Below are 18,674 nucleotides of genomic sequence, written 5' to 3'. Positions count from 1 at the left end.
ATGTATACAATAAGCCCTGGGGAAAAGACATGTGAATGCAATAGTACTCAAAAATTCTCTTATTCAAGGGTAGAGGTTGGTGTAAATGATAAATCTCTATCAAGGGATGAAAAAGAATCTTATCAAATCCTTCCTAGATTAGAGTGGGTGTATGTGCCTCAGCAATAATGCAATTAGTGAAGGTAAATATTTAGCATCAGTCAGTAATGATTCGATGAGTGGGAGGAGTCACCCAGCTGATTATAAAAAGCCGGCCTCCCCAGTGCTGTTTATTTGTCCTCTGGTAGAATCAGACTTCGGAACAGTCTTCTGTTATGGCCCAAGACAACTCTGCAAATAGTAAGTTCCTCGAGCACCAGACTGCAGTCGTGGTTTCCTTGAGTTAGGGGGGAAATTGGGCTGAAAAACGTAGTGGGCGTGTTAAAAGTTGTGGGAATCCCAGTTAGCAAACTTTTCAACAACTGCTAGGGTAAGGGAAAACCATTTGCTCCTGTGATATGAACACATGCTCTTTTCTGTGCATCCCGAGCATTGGGAATTTCAGATAGATGCAGACATTCAAGAACTAAACTATACAAATTGTTTCGGGAGGGAGATGAAGGGAAGGAATAGATGGAAAGAAGAGAAAGAGGAGAGACACACTTCAAGAAACTAGGGGAGGCATCAAAAAGTCCTGAGATCAGGGAGTTCCCGTCGTGGCACAGTGGTTAACGAATCCGACTAGGAACCATGAGGTTGCGGGTTCGGTCCCTGCCCTTGCTCAGTGGGTTAACGATCCGGCGTTGCCGTGAGCTGTGGTGTAGGTTGCAGACGCGGCTCGGATCCCGAGTTGCTGTGGCACTGGTGTAGGCCGGTGGCTACAGCTCCGATTGGACCCCTAGCCTGGGACCCTCCATATGCCGTGGGAGCGGCCCAAGAAATAGCAACAACAACAACAATAACAACAACAACAAAAGACAAAAAAAAAAAAAAAAGTCCTGAGACCAGGAATTCCTTGGTGACCTAGCAGTCAAAGGATCAGGTGTTGTCGCTGCAAGTTCCACATGCCATGGGCATGGCAAAGAAAAAAAAAAATCCTGAGACCAGAATGTCCAGAATGTCTTTTGAGTCAAAGAAGTTCCCAGAGCTCTCTCTCCGGACTGAACTTTTCTCCTAAACTTCCGGCTTTCTTTGTCTAACTGCCTGCTGCCTACTTGTCGGGAACAGTCATCTGAAACTCAGCATATCCCAAAGTGAACTCCCAATTCTCAGACCCAAACTCTTCCTCCTACTAGTGTCCTTATTCAAGAAAGGCAAGTTGCTCATGCCAGTGACCTAGGGAATGTCCTTGATTCTGTCTTTCTCTCTGTAACCTAACCAGGTGGAAAGTTCTTGGGGCTTTAACATCCAAATATTTTAAGGAGCTTCTGACCATTTCTTGGACTGTTCCCACTTTGGATTATAGCAATTTCTTCCTAATTGTGGATCTCTCTGTTTCCACCCTGGCCCCTAATTCCATCTATTCTCAACCCTGGGGCCCCTGTGACCTTAGATTATTAGATAATGTCTTTGATCTACTCGAAACTCCTCAGTGACTTCCCACCACACTGAGTCAATGGCACATGGTCCTAAGAGGTCCTCTACAATCTGCCCACCTGGGAGGTCTAGGATTCATCTGCTTCTGCTTTGTTTCCTCTTCTCCAGACTGCATAGCTTTCTTGCCGTGTCTTGAATAGGTGGTTTGCTGTCCTTAGTTCCTGCCTGTTCTTCTCCTGAATGTCAATGTGGCTGGCTCCCCCTCTAATCACTTCAAAGTCTCCAAACAAGTCATCTTCTCAAGGATGTCTTCGCAAACATGAACTTTTCCCTTTTCTAGTCACATTTTCTCACGTGTTCTCTCTTTCCCTTCTTCCTTTTTTTTTTTTTTTTTGCTGTGGAAATATTTACCATCTGACATACTAGATACTTCACTTAAAAAAAAATCTTCTGACTCTTTGTGAGGTCAGGCATCGCTTGCCTGTTTTGTTCACAGTGCCTAGAACAGGGTCTGGCTTCTGCAAACTTGCCACTCAGAACTGCGTTCACAGCATCCCATAGACGTTGTATGGCGGTATTTTCATTATTGTTTGTCTCAAGCTATTTTTTTAATTTCCTTTTTGATTTGTTTGTTTTTTGTCTTTTTGCTATTTCTTTGGGCAGCTTCCTCGGCATATGGAGGTTCCCAGGCTAGGGGTCGAATCGGAGCTGTAGCCGCTGGCCTACGCCAGAGCCACAGCAACGCAGGATCCGAGCCTCGTCTGCAACCTACACCACAGCTCACGGCAATGCCGGATCGTTAACCCACTGAGCAAGGCCAGGGACCAAACCCGAAACCTCATGGTTCCTAGTCGGATTCGTTAACCACTGTGCCACGATGGGAACTCCTAATTTCCTTTTTGATTTCCTCATTGACCCATTGGTTTTTTAGTAGATGTTGTTTAGTCTCCATGTAGTCAGTTCTTTTCTCATTTCTTTTCCTGTGGTTGATTTCGAGTTTTATGTCATTGTGGCGAGAGAAGATGCTTGAAAAAATTTCTATATTCTTAAGTTGGTTGAAGTTAGTTTTGTTCTCCAGTACGTGGTCAATCCTAGAGAATGTTCCATGTGCACTTAAAAAGAATGTACAAGAGTTCCTGTCGTGGCATAGTGGTTGACAAATCTGACTAGGAACCATGAGGTTGCGGGTTCGATCCCTGGCTTTGCTCAGTGGGTTGAGGATCCAGTGTTGCCACGAGAGCTGTGGCGTGGCTCGGATCCTGCATTGCTGTGGCTCTGGCGTAGGCCAGTGGCTACAGCTCCCATTAGACCTCTAGCCTGGGAACCTCCATGTGCTGAGGGAGTGGCTCAAGAAAAGGCAAAAAGACCAAAAAAAAAAAGAATGTACATATATATATATTTTTTTCAGATGCAACATCTTGAAAATATCAATTAAGTCTAACTTTTCTCTTGTGTCATTTAGGATCTCTGTTGCCTTATTGATTTTCTATCTAGAGGATCTATCCAGTGATGTGAGTGGGGTGTTAAAGTGTCCTACTGTTATTGTTTTCCCATCAATTTCTCCTTTTATGTCTGTTAGCATTGTTTCATGGATTTGGGTGCTCCTATACTAGGTGCATATAGGTCTGGCTTCTAATACATACTCTAGAATTGTCATTTTGAACAATTAAATTTGGATGAAAATATTCTAGTTCATTCTAACATGACTTACCCTGTGAGGAAATATTTGAGGTGAACAAAAGTGGAAAATTCCAAGTTTTCTTAGGAAAATTAGACTTTCGGAAAATAAGGACCAGCCACTGTAAGCTTGACAATATCCCAGTAGAGTCAAATCTAATGGATGTGATTTCTTGATACTGTGCAATAAAATGTCAGTTTTGGCGTTTCTCATGTTTTTGAAAACAGAGGACCTTGACTGTCTAGTAGTGGCATTCAGATCAGCTGAAGAAATTCAAGAATAACCCTTGCTTGCTTAAGGGCTTTATAACCGTATGAGAGTTATTTCCTAGACCTGGTAGCCTCAAAATGAAAAGAGGCAATGAGAGACAAATTTGGACATGAAGTTGGAATATATAAAATGACCTGTTGAATGCTTCTCTCCTAATCTTCCCACAGAGACCATGGAAGTAAGTTGTAGGCGCAGGCGCACCAAATTCACAGAGGAGCAGTTGAAAATTCTCATCAATGCCTTCAACCAAACACCTTACCCAAGTTCTGCTGCCAGGAGACAACTTGCTTTAAAAGTCAACACTGAAGAGTCTAGAATCCAGGTAAGTTATTGACTAGGAACCATGAGGTTGCCGGTTCCATCCTTGGCCTCCCTCAGTGGGTTAAGTATCTGGCGTTGCCGTGAGCTGTGGTGTAGGTCACAGGCGTGGCTCAGATTCTGCCTTGCTGTGGCCGTGGCATAGGCTGGCAGCTGTAGCTCTGACTGGACTCCTAGCCTGGGAACCTCCATATGCTGCAGGTGTGACCCTACCCTGAAGCGAAAAAAAAAAAAATCCAGCTTAGTTATAATTTCTGTATCTTAAAAAAGTAGAAAGGGAGGGGGGAACCATTAATTGAGCACATATTCTGTGCCAGTGTGATAAAGGGTTTGCCTGACACCCAGAATGAACTCACAAGGATGTTGCTTAGTCTCACTTCACAAATGTGGGTACTGAGGGTGAAGGAGCTTGCAGGAGTGGGTTAGACATGTGTGTAGGCACCCCCACCTCCCTTGAGAAGAGGAAGTGTGTGGCATGGTGTGAGGTGGTTGGAGGATAGACTTATTATTCCAGGGTGTAAAGCCAAGTAGATCTTAGGTGGTCACAGATGGAGGCAAGATCCTGATTCAAGAGGCATTGTGGGTGCTGAGAGAGTTAACCTTTCCCTTTGAACGAAGTTCTGGAGACCAGGGAGTAGTGAGCTGGGGTGCAATGTAGACTGTGTAATACGTGTAGCCTCTACTGATGAACTTAAACTGTTACAGCAAATCATGTTGAGACCAGAGGGTGAAGATGCTCAATGCCAAGACTTGATCTAAGACTTAGTTGAATGTGACAGAAGTAATAACCCTGATCTTAGGGCTCATAGGAATCTCTCCCCTTAAAGAAAGGCAGCTATGGGGTGCGGGTGACACCAACATGTTTAATTCGCTCATTTTCTTTTGTTTTAGATGTGGTTTCAGAATCGAAGAGCTAGGCATCCATTCCCAAAAAGATCTGAGGAGAACACAGACGCAAGCCAAGACCAAGCTCACCCAGCAGAGAAGATTCAAAGTAAATAAATAGCTTGCTCCAGTCCTGTCCCCCAGCAGAGCCTCTCAGGTACCCGAGTCGTAGAGCCAACTACTACTGCACGGGAAAAGAATGTTTTCTCCTCTAGGGCCTCCTGTTCAGGGTCTTCTAGTAGCAAAGTGTTCAACATGGTCCCTGGAAATTCTTCCCCACAAGGTCCAGGGTCATCCTGAGACTTTGGCTAGCTTACCTTATTTGCACGGGAGGATAGCAACTCAGCCAAATACTTCGTCTCTTTTAGAACCTTTGACCTTCCTCCTTGAGGCTGGGACAGAGTCCTCTCAAGGAGAGGCCACAGGTTCTAAAGTTAGATGGAGATGGTGGGATGTGTTTGTGATCTTGGTTTGCACATGGAAAATGACCTCCAGCAGGTTCCTTTACGCTCAATCTTGCACCAGCTCCAGGTAGAGGAGACAGACGATGTCGGACCAGCTACTCACCCTCCCAGTTACAAACGCTCATCAAGGCATTTGTGGACAACCCTTATCCTGGGATTAGTTGCAGAGAGGAACTTGCTGAAGAAATTGGGGTTCCAGAGTCAACAATCCAGGCAAGTGATCAGGGGTTTAACTGTTCTGTCAGCTAGGACAGGGAAGCCACACCAGCCTTGAGCTCTTCATCATCACGCCAGGCACATCATCACACCGGGGCCGTTGAGAAGCTCTTCTCCTTCTGGTAGGGGTTCTGCCCCCAGCTACCTCCCTGGCCCACTCTCTCACCCCATTTCCTTCCTTCCTTCCTTCCTTCCTTCCTTCCTTCCTTCCTTCCTTCCTTCCTTCCTTCCTTCCTTCCTTCCTTCCTTCCTTTCTTTCTTTCTTTCTTTCTTTCTTTCTTCTTTCTTTCTTTCTTTCTTTCTTCTTTTTCTTTCTTTTTTTTTTGCTGTGCTCATGGCATGCAGAAGTTCCTGTGCCAGGGATCGAACCCACACCACAGCAGTGGCAACACCAAATCCTTAACGGCCAGGCCACCACAGAACTCCCTCGCTGCATTTTCTTTTCTGTTGAAATCGGTGTTGTATTCCTTCTGCTCTGAACAGACTTAGCTGCTCAGAATTCAAAGCTGAATAGGAGTTCCCTTGTGGCCTCACAGGTTAAGGACCTGGCATGGTCACTGGTGTGACGCAGGTTCAGTCCCTGGCTCAGGAACGTCTGCATGCTGCCAAAAACAAAAAAGCTGAATATATTTTTCTTTAAAGTCGAGATATTGGTAGGTTCATACATAGTGGGAAATTTCTGACTCCTCCAGCCAGGCGCTCCTCACAGATAGAAGCAGGACAGATGAAAAATGGGATTTCGGGTTTGGAAGGAGGAATGATAATCTGGGGTTACATATGTGCAGCTCTTCCACGACAAGCACTGATTCATCTGTAGGGTGGCAGGTGCCCTCAGGAAGGAGGTGAAAGGTCAGGAATGTTACCGTGTGATTTTTCTAAAGCCTGGTTTTTGGAAACCAGACCTGTGTTTATTCTACTTGGAACCTCTGAAAACAAAAAATTGTAGCTGTGAAACAAAGGGTTGCGTGTATGAGTGTGTTTATGGGCACAAGCAAGGGGTAGCAATTAATTATGTCTCATGGCATGAAAAATGGTCTTTCTGGAAGACATTACTATATCCTGGGTCATAGAATAAAAGTAGGCATTTTGGGGGGGTTCCCGTTGTGGGTCAGTGGTAACACAACCCGACTAGGATCCATGAGGATGTGGGTTCAATCCCCGGCCTTATTCAGTGAGTTAAGGGTCTGGCGTTGCCATGGCTGTGGCATAGGCTGTGGTATAAGCTGGCAGCTGAAGCTCCAATTTGACCCCTAGTCTGGGAAATTCCATATGCTACAGGTGCAGCCCTAAAAAGCAATAAATAAATAAATAAATAAAACTAGGCTTTTTTTTTTGAGAGGAAAAGATGAAAAGAGAATTCTAGGCAGAGGGAAGATCTGCAAAACAGGCATAGAACTTTAGGGAAAGACTAACAGAATTAGAGGATCCTGGGGACTTTCCGGCCAGGAAAGCAGTCACTGGATTGTATGTAAAGGCAACAGGTACAAGATTCAGAATTTTTGAGGAGTTCCCTGGTGGCTCAGCAGATTAAGGACCTGGCATTGTCACTGCTAGGACGTGGGTCACTGCTATGGCACAGGTTGGATCCCTGGCCTAGGAACTGCCACATGCCATGGGTGAAGACAAAAAGAAAAAAAATTATTTTATATATTATTATATGCTTTTTAGGGCTGCACCAGAGGCACATGGAGGTTCCCAGGCTAGGGGTCCAATCAGAGCTACAGCTGCTGGCCTACACCACAGCCATAGCAACAAGGGATCCAAGCCCCATCTGCAACCTACACCACAGCTCATGGCAATGCGGGATCCTTAACCCACTGAGCAAGGCCAGGGATTGAACCTGCATCCTCATGGATCCTAGTCAGGTTTGTTAACTGCTGAGCCATGATGGGAACTCCAAGAAAAAAAATAATTACAAAATAAAAAGAATCTTGAGCTTTACCTTGATGCGATAGACGTTCCTAGATGTCCTATGCTATGTTAATGACTTTGGAATTAGGCCTAAAAGAAACCACCTCTCCTTCCCCTTTGCCCCATGAGAAAAGCAACGGTGACGCTACCATGGCGTGGGTTGTTTTCACGACGTCTTTTTGTTCTGCCCACTTAGACTTGGTTTCAGAATCGAAGATCTAGACTCTACACCCAGAAAAAAGGAGACCCCGAGGAAACTTCAGACGAAGGTCAAGACCAGGGCCAAGATCTCCAAAGTGAGACAACGCAAGGTACCAACCCCAGTCTCCCGTTGGGTCCGCGGAGCGCCCAGGCCTTCCCCGGGGCCCCTCAGCCCCAGCTTCCTCCGGCGAGGGTGGGCGATGCCTCCATTCCACGGAGTCGGGCGATGGGTCACAGTCCCTAAAGCCTCTGCCAAGCCTGTGGTCCTCCCAAACAATTTCACTGCCCACTTTGCAAGCTCTACCCTGGAATCCAGAAGCCCATGAGCGTGTGAGCTTTGCTCGCTCCTGTTTTCTCAGGGCCTGGCCCATCGTGAACGCTGAATAAGCTTTTGTGCAGGTATGATGGCATTAATGGCGGAGTGATTTCTTGGGTGTGCCCTGCCCGGGGCTGGCTGAGGTGTGGCTTTCCCAGGAGGTAGGAGGTTCCATGGTTTTTTTTTGTTTGTTTGTTTTTGTCCGCCTTGCAGAATGTGGAGTTCCCAGGCCAGATGCAGCCATGCGGGATCCTTAACCCACTGGGCTGGGCTGGGGATGGAACCCATGTCCCAGCCCTCCCAGGATGTTGCCCATCCCATTGTGCCACAGCGGGAACTCTGAAGTTCCATATTTGACTGGAAAGGTAGGAGAGAGGTGACCTCTGCTCCTTTTTTTTTTTTTTTTTTTTTTTTAGGGCTGCACGTGCAGCATCTGGAAGTTCCCAGGCTAGGGGTCAAATCGGAGATGCAGCTGCCGGCCTACACCACAGCTCACGGCAACGCCAGATCCCCAACCCACTGAGGGAGGCCAGGGACTGAACCCATATCCCCAGTCAGGTTCATAACCCACTGAGCCACAACAGGAACTCCCTGTTGACCTCTGCTTGTGTGTGTATTTCCTGGCTTCTTTGCTGTTTCTTTCCCTTTGCTCTCTAGGTATACAGGAAGGCACTGCCTAGTGACTGTTTCACTTCTCTGCAGCCAGAACAGGGTGGAGAGAGAGACATTCAGTGTATTTGATGTCCTCAGCCTGGGGACACGCCCTTTTAAACATACCTTCGGCTTTGCCAAAAGGACTTCAGGAGGCAGAGACGGACGCAAAGCACCGCTGTACCGCACTACTGACCGACTCCGGATTCACAGTTCCACAGATCCTGGAAGACAATGAAAATAAACTTAGCATTTTTGGGTCATCGGAACATGACTGATGTGAGCAAAAATCCTTGTGTGGGGGAGTTCCCTTCATGGCGCAGTGGTTAACAAATCCAACGAGGAACCATGAGGTTGCAGGTTTGGTCCCTGCCCTTGCTCAGTGGGTTAACGATCCGGCGTTGCCGTGAGCTGTGGTGTAGGTTGCAGACGCGGCTCGGATCCCGCGTGGTTGTGGCTCTGGCGCAGGCCGGTGGCTACAGCTCCGATTGGACCCCTAGCCTGGGAACCTCCATATGCCGCGGGAGCGGCCCTAAAAGACAAAAACAAAAAAACAACAAACAAACCAAAAAACAAAAAAACAAAACAAGCAAAAAACCCTGTGTGGCGCTACGATTTTTAATAAGAAACAAATAGTCTTCATCCTCGTTTTCTTCTCCTTTTGTCTCACTGCGTCCTTCACTGCGTCCTCAGGGATACTCCTCGGATTTGTTACCACTGAGCCATGACGGGAACACACATCCTCACTTCCGATACAAAGCTTCTAAAGCCCTTGCAGTCTCCTGTGAGGAGAGGGACAAAATCAAGTGTCTGGTTTTTGACCTGAACCTCAGGGTGGGAGCTAGTGGCCTGGAGAGCTAACCCCATTTCTGGGCTCCCTCTCTGACCTCCGGGGAGGGGAGAGGGCCTGGAAGTGGAACCCACCACCTGGGGCAGTGGTTTAATCCACGATGCTTATGTCCTCAAAGCCCCCACCCAACCCCAGAAGTACAGGGGTGCAGAGCCTCTGGGGCCGTGAGCACGTGGTGGAGAGAAGCCCCGTGTCCCCACACCAAGGAAACCAGCCCCAGCCCGTGATACTTCTACGTGTGGGCCAGCCCGGTTCTACCACCGTCTCCACCATTTACGCTAGGCCGAAATTCCTGTTCTTATTATGCGAAGAAAGAAGTGATACTGTCAAAACAGATCACGGGAGGACGCCTACAGGCTCGACCACCATTTGTTTCTCAAACTGACAAGCGGGGACCCGGGGACCAGAGTCTTGCACCTGGACCAACACCTCCTCCAGCCACAAAATACAAACTACAACCAACTGCTGCAGTCCAGGTGACTATGAACAATAAGATACAAAAAGGCCACAAACTAACAGCCAATTCGGAAGTGCCCAGACCAAAGCGGGGATCTGTGCCTGAACCGCGCACACAGCAGCACCAAGGGGGTGAGCAGACTCCCCCCCATCTGCCCCCCACCCTCACACCATTTAAGGAACCAGCTTACCCTCCTCAGAGAGCGGGCAAGGGTCCCTGCTACTTTTTTCTCTGCTCCCTCTGCCCAATAAAGCCTCAACCTGAATTTCTCATCTGGCCTCTTATCTACTTCTGCTACTTCACCCGGGTCTGGTAACAAAAGAACTAACCCTAAGAAACCTTCTCCGCTAACACCAACAGTCAACCCATGTCTTAACAATTTTGAAGGGTGAGAAAGCAGCTTTCTCAGAGAAATTCCTGCCTTTGCCCCTGGTAAGGAGAAGAAATGTAAAGAATTCTGATCATCTGCTCGGCCCCACCCCCGTCCCAATACAGGCTGACAGGTAGAACTAGGTCCTTTTTTTCCAAGGCTGGGTCCTTGAATCCACTGGGCTGGGCTGGGAATCAAACCCACGCCTCTGCAGCGACCCTGGTGCTTTGATCCGAATTTTTTTTTGTTTGTTTTTTTTAGGGCTGGACCCATATGGTATATGGAGGTTCCCAGCCCAGGGGTCGAATGGGAGCTATAGCTGCTGGCGTACACCACAGCCACAGCAATTCAGGATCCAAGTCCCATCTGCGACCTGTACCACAGCTCATGGCAGTGCCAGATCCTTAACCCACTGAGCAAGGCCAGGGATCGAACCCACAACCTCATGGTTCCTACTGCAGTTCCTTAACCACTGAGCCACGATGGGAACTCTAGACTTAAAGTTTTAAAGAAAGAAAGCTTTTGGAGTTCCCGTCGTGGCTCTTTGCTTAACGAATCCGACTAGGAACCATGAGGTTGCGGGTTCGACCCCTGGCCTTGCTCAGTGGGTTAAGGATCTGGCGATGCCGTGAGCTGTGGTGGAGGTTGCAGAGGCGGCTCGGATCCGGCTTTGCTGTGGCTGTTGTGTAGGCTGGTGGCTACAGCTCCGATTAGACCCCTAGCCTGGGAACCTCCATATGCTGTGGGAGCGGACCTAGAAATGGCAAAAAGACAAAAAAGAAAGAAGGAAAGCTTTTAGCTTCCTGAGAGGAAGGGGCCGAGCCCCCTGCACCCCCAGCCCCCACACACGCAGACGTCACGCATCCTCGACGCCCCGCCCAGAGTTGCACGTTTGTTAAAACTGCACTAAAAATCCTCTGCTTTGCCTGGTCATCCCTCCTCTTTCAAGTCAGGTCATTCAAAAACCATCCCTCAGATCAAGCCTCTTGCAGGCTATCCCAGCAAGTCCGCAGGAACCTTTCAGAAGTCACTTGGAGGCTCGGCTTGGGAAAGTCGGTGTAGGCAGGGGTTACGTAACGAGGATTTAAATTCAAGACCGGGCAGGTCGCATCGGGCGTGTTGGTCTCCTGCCGAGGGCTTCAGGACCGCTGAAAAGCCCTTGCTTAGGGAGGGCACGGCCCCGTCGGGCAGAGGGCACTTTCTCTGTGAGCCCAATTTCCCACCAGGGTTGTCCGCTGATTAAAGCAATTCCGGTAAACTGTTTTTAGTCTGCTAGTTGTTTGCGACTGGAAGCAAAGAAAGTTTATGACGACAAAAAGATATTTTTAACTTATTTTTCCATCCAAGCTTCTCAGACTTTAATACAAAATATTTCTTCCGTTTTCTGACTTTTCTTAAACATTGAAAAACAAAAACAAAACAAAACAAAAAACCAAAAAATTAAAACAACAACAAAACAAAAACAAAAGAGAAAATCAATGTCGGGAGTTCCTCCTGTGGCTAGAGGATTATGAACCCAATTTAGTATCCATGTGGATGCAGGTTTGATCCCTGGCCTGGGAACTCCATATGCTGCGGGGTGGTCAAAAAAGGAAAAAAAAAATTAAAGTATCATTGATTTACAATGTTGTGCCAATTTCTGCTGTACAGCAAAGTGACAGAGTCATACCTATATATACATTCCCTTTTTTATATTATCTTCCATCATGGTCTTACCCACGACAACTTCTTATAAGTAAAAATTTCTTGTTTTATGTCATTGGGTTTTCAGGCGTTTGGAGAAAGATTGATGTTTTCATTATTATTTCAACTTAGGATTTTTTTTTTTTTTTTTTAGGGTTGCACCCTGCAGCATATGGTGGTCCCCACACTAGGGGTCTAATCAGAGCTACAGCTGCCAGCCACAGCCACAGCAACGCCAGATCTGAGCCATGTCTGCAACCTACACCACAGCTCACGGCAACGCCGGATCTTTAACCCACGGATCCTTAACCCACTGAGCGAGACAAGGGATCAAACCCGCAACCCCATGGTTCCTAGTCGGATTGGTGTCCGCTGCACCCCGACGGGAACTCTGTAGGATGAAATATTTTTACTTGCATAGGATTTTAAAAATTTCCATTGGAAATCAGCTGGTTGGATTAAAAAACAAAATCCAAAGTCACACCTTTTATTGGAGTCCATTACGTTCTATGCAGTTGTATTGGAGAGATCTGAAAGGATTAGAATAGGTGGGGTCTTCTCCTGATGAGATATGAGCCTGCTGTCTTATCCCCTGATGGGATGACACGTTGGAATGAGGTGGGTAGGGGCTTATCAAACTATTTGACGGTTACATCAGCTTTGCAGTGCACATGTCCTTTCATTTCCAGTCCCACCACCGAGAAGAAGCATCACAGGCGTTGGGCATCTACTAGACCATTTATACCAGATCCCACTGCAGGTATGTGGTTCATTTCCTTCAAAGTTAAAGGTTTTACATTTGCACATTGGAGTTTTAAATTTCCATGTTAGAAAGTCATGCTTGGAGTTCCCTGGTGGAGCAGTGGGTTAAGGGTCCGGCATTGTCACTGCAGTTTCTTGGGTTGCTACTGTGGTGCGAGTTCGATCCCTGTGAGGGAGCTTCTGCATGCCATAGGCATGGCCAAATGAAAAGAGAAGAGGGTGGTGCTCCCAGGACACCCCAAGTTCATCCTTCCTTCCTCCCTCCCTCCCTCCTTCTTTTGTTTCTTTCTTTCTTTCTGCCACCCCCACGGCATATGGGTCTGAGTCTGAGCTGGACCCGTGACCTACACCACTGCTGCGGCAACGCAGGATCCTTAACCCACTTGCCCACTGGGGACTGAACTAGCTTCTCCGCGGAGACGAGGCACATCCTTAACCCGCGGCTGCCACAGCAGGAACTCTCCCAGGTACTTGCGAATCCTCAGCATCACAGGCCCACAGGTTCGCTCTGAGCACATTTTCCGTCCTCACCTTTCTTTTCTGTGCTCGAGCTGAGCCCGTCTTTGCTTCGGGGTCTGGTCACAGGCTCATTTCCAAGGAGCAGCTGAACTTCAGTTTCTTTTCTTCTCAGTTTATCTCTACGTCATGTACTAACATCATATCTGTACTCTTGTGATTCATCTCACCCTCTCCCTGCTTCTAGGAGTTTTGTATGTCTTCCTGGAGGCCTTGGTGCCCCCGTGGACGCCTTGCTATCCAGGCTTGCTCTCAGCCTGGCTCTGGGGCCTCTGCTCCCCTCGTCCCCACAGTGGATCTCGATTCCTGGAATCCCCTGGCTTGGTTTTACTGCTTCATTGCGTGTGATGACTCCTGCTTTACAGTTATTCACCATTCAGGCAGTTGATGCCTTTTGGACTCAAGATCGTTTTCCATAATTTTGTTTTGTTTCATTTTTGCATTTTTAGGCCCACACTTGTGGCACATGGAGGTTCCCAGGCTAGGGGTCAAATTGGAACTACAGCTGCCGGCCTATGCTATAGCCACACGGGATCCTTAACCCATGGAGCGAGGCCAGGGATTGAACCCACATCTCAAGGATTTGCTTCCACTGAGCCAAAATGGGAAATCCTCGGATTTTTTTTTTTTTTTGTCTTTTTGCTATTTCTTTGGGCAGCTTCCTCGGCATATGGAGGTTCCCAGGCTAGGGGTCTAATCAGAGCTGTAGCCGCTGGCCTACACCAGAGCTACAGCAACGTAGGATCCGAGCCATGTCTGTGACCTACACCACAGCTCACGGCAACGCCAGGGATCCTTAACCCACTGAGCAAGGGCAGGGATCGAACCCACAACCTCCTGGTTCCTAGTCGGATTTGTTTAACCACTGAGCCACGACGGGAACTCAGCATTTTTTTTTTTAAGAGCAGTTCTAGTTTTACAATAAAATGGAATAAAAAATATACAGTAAAATTGAGAGGAAGGTACAGAGATTTCCCATATACTCCCTGCCCCCACCCATGTATAACCCCCACTCCCATAATCAACAAACCTTAACCAATCATTATCAACCAAACTCTGCAGTTTACCTGAGGGTTCACTCTAGGTGCTGTACCTTCTGTGGGTCTGGACCACTGAATAATGGCATATACCCATCCATACAATATCATACAGAGTATTTTCACTGCCCTAAAGATCCTGTGTGCTCTGCCTATTTCTCTCTCCCTCCCTCCTGCCCTCTGGCAGCTAATCTTCTTATAGTCCTAATATTGCTTTTTACAGAATGCCATGTAGTTGGGATCACACAGTATGTAGCCTTTCAGATTGGGTTTTTTCACCAAGTAATATGCGTTTAACTTTCCTCCATGTCTTTCTATGGCTTGATAGTGCATTTGTTTTTAATGCTGAATAATATGCCATTTCCTGGACATGTCACAGTCTATCCACTCACCTCCTGAAGGACATCTTGGATGCTCCCAAGCTTTTTTCTTTTTTGTCTTTGTAGGGCTGCACCCGTGGCATATGGAGGTTCCCAGTCTAGGGGTCAAATCAGAGCTGTAGCTGCCAGCCTACGCCACAGCAACTCAGGATCAGAGCCTTGTCTGCAACCTACACCACAGCTCAGGGCCACGTGGGATCCTTAATCCACTGAGTGAGGCCATGTGATATACGAACACATATCCTCATGGATACTAGTCAGATTCGTTTCTGCTGCGCCACGACAGGAACTCCCCATTTTTAGTTTTAAAAAGGGGCTATGGGAGTTCCCACCCTGGTGCAGCAGAAACGAATCTGACTAGGAACCATGAAGTTGCGGGTTTGATCCCTGGCCTTGTTCAGTGGGTTAAGGATCCCTGGCGTTGCCGTGAGCTGTGGTGTAGGTCGCAGACGCGGCTCAGATCCCACCTTGCTGTGGCTGTGGTGTAGGCCGGCGGCTACAGCTCCGATTAGACCCCTAGCCTGGGAACCTCCATATGCCGTGGAAACGGCCCTAGAAAAGGCAAAAAGATAATAAATAAATAAATAAATAAATAAAATAAGATAAAATAAAAACGGGACTATGTCAATGCTTAATTTTGAAAGTGTAAATTGCAGAGAAATTTCATTTAAAAAGTTGATTTTTGGAGTTCCCATCATGGTATAGTGGAAACCCGAAACGAAGTGTGGGTTTGATCCCTGGCCTGGCTCCTTGGGTTAAGGATCCCATGTTGCTGTGGCTGTGGCTGTGACGGAGGCTGGCAGCTGTAGCTCCAATTCGACCCCTAGCCTGGGAACCTCCATATGCTGTGAGTGTGGCCCTAAAAGGACAAAAGACAAAAAAAAAAAAAAAGTAGCATTTTCATCTTACTTGTTTCTAACCCCTTATAACCGATATGCTATTTCTACCAATTATCCCTCAAAATATCAAAAAGCTACCTAAAAAGGGAGCAAAAAGGAAGAAAGAGCATTAGAAAAACTGAAAAAGAGACCAAAAGGCAATCATTATCTCTGATAGAAATATCCATTGAGCGGAAGCTGAACGGGTTTCTCCAAAATCTGTGAACCTCGGAGAATGTTTACTGTAGCAACTCAGAAAGATGAGTAAATCATGAGCAAGAAAAGGTGAGGTTACAAAACAAGTCTTTGAGGGAGTTCCTACTGTTGCCCGGCAGAAATGAACCTGACTAGCATCCACGAGGATGCAGGTTCGATCCTCGGCCTCGCTCAGTGGGTGGGGGATCCCGCATTGCCATGAGCTGTGATAGGCCGGCTGCTACAGCTCTGATTTGACCCCTAGACTGGGAACTTCCATATGCTGCCCATGTGGCCCTAAAAAGAAACAAAGAAAAAGTCTTTGAACCGTCCTTTGAGAAAAGAATTCTGTGTTGCTGTATTATACAAGGAACATAGTGTTAACTCTTTTTCTTTTTTTTCTTTTTATTCTTTTTTAGGGCCTCACCCTCAGCATATGGAGGGTCCCAGGTTAGGGGTCAAATTGGAGCTACAGCTGCCGGCCTGCACCACAGCCACAGCCATACCAGATCCGAGCCGCATCTGCGACCTATACCCCAGTTCACGGCAACAAAATGTTCTTAACCACCTGAGCCTCGGTGGGAGCTCCTGAGTCAAGGGACCTCGATGTGTGTAGACCACCCAGTGGGTCAGGACGTGGACAGCGACATCAGCACCTGTTCAGACAGGCACCACCTAGGGACAAGCGAGCGCTTTTCTGACGTGTCCACGTCCAGCTCTCTGCGCTGGGGTGACCAGGCAGCTCCAAAGAAACCCGCTTTTTCACGGCTCTTTTCCGTTTTCTCAGAGATCTCCCTTTCCAAGACTGCCTCGGCTTGAAAAGAGCAGAAATGAACAACTTCCAGGTGGGTTTTTTTTTTTTCTTTTTTGATGGCCCCACAGCGTATGGAGTTCCTGGGCCAGGGATCAGATCTTACCTTCCGTTGAGACCCAAGCCAAACTTTTGGCAATGCCAGATCCTTAACCCAATTCACTGGCTGGGGATCGAACCTGCACCCCTGGGCTCCCAAGACACCGACAATCCCGTTGCACAGCTGCGGGAATCCCAGGTGAGTTTTTGCTTTTTTTTTCTTTTTAGGGCCGCACCTGCGGCATATGGAAATTCCCAGGCTAGGAGGCCAATGGGAGCTACAGCTGCCAGCCTCAGCCTACACCACAGTCACAGCAATGCCAGGTCTGAACCACATCTGGAAACGACACCACAGCTCATGGCAATGCTGGATCCTTAACCCACTAAGTGAGGCCAGGGATTGAACCTGCATCCTCATGGGTCCTAGTTGCGTTAATTAACCGCTGTGCCATGGAGGGAACTCCCCAGGTGAGTTTTTTAAAAAATTCCAAACACATATGTCACCAATATTCTCATTGCTCAGAATTAACCTCTGCTGACATTTTGGCATATTTTTCTTCCACCTTCCTTCATATATTTTTATTAAAAAGTAGGAGTTCCCACTGTGGCACAACGGGACTGGTGGAGTCTCTAGAGCACTGGGATGAAGGTTTGAACTCTGACACAATGGGTTAAGGATCTAGCATTGCTGCAACTGTGGCTTGGATCTGATCCCTGGCCTGGAAACTGCATATGCCAAGGGAGGCAAAAAAAAAAAAAGAGAGAGACAAAAGTATCCTACACTCTGATTTTTCCTTTCCAATGGAATGGAATCTGAAACATTTCAAATAAAATGAAAGCATCTCTCTCTCTCTCTCTCTCTCTTTTTTTTTTTTGGTCTTTTTGCTATTTCTTTGGGCCGCTCCCGCGGCATATGGAGGGTCCCAGGCTAGGGGTCGAATTGGAGCTGTAGCCACTGGCCTACGCCAGAGCCACAGCAATGCAGGATCCGAGCCGCGTCTGCAACCTACACCACAGCTCACGGCAACGCCGGATCGTTAACCCACTGAGCAAGGGCAGGGACCGAACCCGCAACCTCATGGTTCCTAGTCGGATTCGTTAACCACTGCGCCACGACGGGAACTCCTGAAAGCATCTCTTTTTTTTTTTTTTTTTTTAATTTTCCCACTGTACAGCAAGGGGGTCAAGTTATCCTTACATGTATACATTACAATTACATTTTTCCCCCACCCTTTGTTCTGTTGCAACATGAGTATCTAGACAAAGTTCTCAATGCTATTCAGCAGGATCTCCTTGTAAATCTATTCTAAGTTGTGTCTGATAACCCCAAGCTCCCGATCCCTCCCACTCCCTCCCCCTCCCATCAGGCAGCCACAAGTCTCTTCTCCAAGTCCATGATTTTCTTTTCTGAGGAGATGTTCATTTGTGCTGGATATTAGATTCCAGTTATAAGTGATATCATATGGTATTTGTCTTTCTGGCTCATTTCACTCAGTATGAGATTCTCTAGTTCCATCCATGTTGCTGCAAATGGCATTATGTCATTCTTTTTTATGGCTGAGTAGTATTCCATTGTGTATATATACCATATCTTCCGAATCCAATCCTCTGCCGATGGACATTTGGGTTGCTGAAAGCATCTCTTGACCACTGTCCTCACACACCTGACCCAGGGCTAAGCCCTAGATGTGATAATATCATGTACGTATCACCTCAACCTACTTAAAAGAGCTTCATCGGTGTTTTGAAAATGTGTTTCTCATTGGGTTCTGTGTGCATCTGAAATAGTAGGTTTCATGAATCTGTACAATAAGCTGAAGAATCATCAACGGATAATAATCAGAATCAACGTAAATTACAGACACGAGTTATATGCAGGTGACAGTTTCTTCAGTTTTTTTTTTTTTTTGTCTTTTTGCTATTTCTTTGGGCCGCTCCTGCAGCATATGGAGGGTCCCAGGCTAGGGGTCAAATCGGAGCTGTAGCCACTGGCCTACACCAGAGCCACGGCAACGCGGAATCCGAGCCATGTCTGCGACCTACACCACAGCTCATGGCAACGCCGGATCGTTAACCCACTGAGCAAGGGCAGGGACCGAACCCGCAACCTCATGGTTCCTAGTCGGATTCGTTAACCACTGCGCCATGACGGGAACTCCTCTTCACAGTTTTTAAAGACTAGCCTGATCGCTACCAGAACAGCAGCCTGGAACATAGATGCCACTGCACTTTTTTTTTTTTCCTGTCCAAGAGGACACGTGCCAGAAGAAT

The 18,674-nt window shown here is 47.3% G+C and overlaps 1 long non-coding RNA gene across 1 annotated transcript; it reads left to right on the top strand.

Moving 5' to 3' along the window:
• The first annotated feature begins 284 nt into the window (after positions 1 to 284).
• On the top strand, positions 285 to 5,337 carry LOC125134548 (uncharacterized). The gene is made up of 4 exons (XR_007136682.1): positions 285 to 339; positions 3,631 to 3,785; positions 4,673 to 4,775; positions 5,192 to 5,337. It is a non-coding gene; the product is annotated as an uncharacterized LOC125134548 (long non-coding RNA).
• The last annotated feature ends 13,337 nt before the right edge of the window (positions 5,338 to 18,674 follow it).

This window comes from Phacochoerus africanus, chromosome 8 (assembly GCF_016906955.1).
Source record: "Phacochoerus africanus isolate WHEZ1 chromosome 8, ROS_Pafr_v1, whole genome shotgun sequence".
NCBI lineage: Eukaryota > Metazoa > Chordata > Mammalia > Artiodactyla > Suidae > Phacochoerus > Phacochoerus africanus.
This window is presented reverse-complemented; position numbering and strand designations above follow the sequence as displayed.